At 36.2% G+C, this 1,985-nt stretch overlaps 1 protein-coding gene across 2 annotated transcripts in view; it reads right to left on the reverse strand.

Moving 5' to 3' along the window:
- Window positions 1-1,985, reverse strand: part of DOPEY1 (dopey family member 1) — a 114,301-nt gene that overhangs the window by 22,708 nt on the left and 89,608 nt on the right. The window lies entirely within an intron of this gene.

The following is a 1,985-nucleotide window of genomic DNA, read 5'->3' on the forward strand; positions in this document are numbered from 1 at the left end:
AGAATTCTCAAATTTTTTTTTTAAAGAAAACTTTTTTTCAGATAAAATATTAATAGAACACTCATATATAAAACTAATGAAGACAGAGTAAAAGGACATAGAGAGTGATTCTGACCTACTTGTCCTTGCTCATTATTCCTTCAGAGGCCACAACAGAGTCACAGAGGAATAAAGAACTTTCCAATATGTCAAATCCAATTGTCTTTCTTTGCCCTGTGTCAGTCTTTCTTTCATTAAATAACTATTTATTGAGTGCCTAATGAGGGCAAGTCAAAAAGTACTGTTATAAAGTCACAGAAACCTTTTATCAAAATGTGAAGCTATTTTCCATGGACATATCTTACATCCAGGTCTACCTACTTCTGAAGGTGGTGTTTCCATTTCTCTCTTTCCTAAAAAATTCTGCATTCTAATTTAGACCACATCACTGAGAGACTCAAACTGTGTTCCTCTGAAATGTTCTTTGAGTTCTATTTTGTTAGTTGCCATTGAGTCTGTTCCGACTCACAGTGACCCTACACATCAGGGTCCTGGTCCGAGGCCATCCTCACAACTGTTGTTATATCTGAGCCCAATGGTGGTGTCACTGTGTCAATCCATCTTATTGGATATCTTCTCCATTTTGCTGACCATCCACTTTTCTAAGCATGATGTCCTTTAACAGGAATAGATCCATCCTGATAATATGTCCAAAGTACAAGAGACGAAGTCCCACCATCCTCGCTTCTAAGGAGCAATCTGGCTATATTTCCAAGACAAATTTGTTTATTCTTCTCACAGTCCATAGCACTTTTAAGATTCTTTGCCAACACCATAATTCAAATGCATCTATTATTCTTAGGTTTCCCTTATCCAACTTACACATGCATATGAGGAAACTGAAAATGGCTTGGGTCAGTCAGGCACACCTCAGTCCCTCAAACTTATATCTTTCCTTTTGAATACTGTACATATGCGTTTTGCAGATTGCCATAATACAATCCCATCATTTGATTTCCTGACTGCTGCTACCAAAGCATTGTGGATCCAAGCAAATTAGAGTTTTTGACAACTTCAGTAACTTCTCCCCTTAAATTACTTATTGATCCAGTGGTGAGAATTTTCATTTTCTTTATACTGATGTGCAATCCATACTGAAGGCTGTAGTCGTTGCTCTTCATCAGTATTTTAAGTCAGCAAGGTTGTGAATGAATCTTCCTCCAATCCAGTTTCTCAGATTATTTGCTCAGCATAGAGACTTAGTAAGTGTGGTGAAAGAATTAATACAACCCTGACACACACCTTTCCTGACTTAAAAATATTTAGTATCCTCTAGTTCTGTTTGAACAAGTTGTTCCCCATGCCTCTTGGTCTATGTACAGATTCCTTAAGAGCACAATGAAGGGCCCTGCAATGTTATCCATAGTTTGTTATGATCCACACAGTATAATGCCTTTGCCTAGTCAATAAAGCATAAATAAACATCTTTCTGGTATTCTCTGTTTTCACTTAACATCCATCTGATGTCTGCAGTGATAGCCTCTTGTGAATCCAACTTGAATTTCTGGCAGTGCCCTGTTGATGTACTGTGCTTCAATCATTTTTGAATTATCTTCAGAGAAATGTTACTTGCATGTGATATTAATGATACTGTTAACTGATTTCAGTATTCCATTTTATCACCATTCTTTGGAATGGGCAAAAATATGAATCTCTTCCAATCTGTTGACCAGTGCCCATCTTCCAAATTTCTTGACGGAGACAAGTGAGCCCCTCCAAGGTGGTATTAGTTTGTTGAAACATTTAAGTTTGTATTTAAATTTGTATTTCACAATTCCCTGAAGTCTTGTTTTCGCCATTGCCTTCAGTACAGATTGGATTTCTTCCTTAAGAACCAATGTTTTTTTGTGTTCTTTTTTTTTTTTTTTTAATGTTTTATTGTGAATTATGTGATAGTTTACATGGGAGAATATTAGCTTTACATTCATCCTATCTTATATCATGAT

This window comes from Chrysochloris asiatica, unplaced genomic scaffold (assembly GCF_000296735.1).
Source record: "Chrysochloris asiatica unplaced genomic scaffold, ChrAsi1.0 scaffold00146, whole genome shotgun sequence".
Classification (NCBI taxonomy): domain Eukaryota; kingdom Metazoa; phylum Chordata; class Mammalia; order Afrosoricida; family Chrysochloridae; genus Chrysochloris; species Chrysochloris asiatica.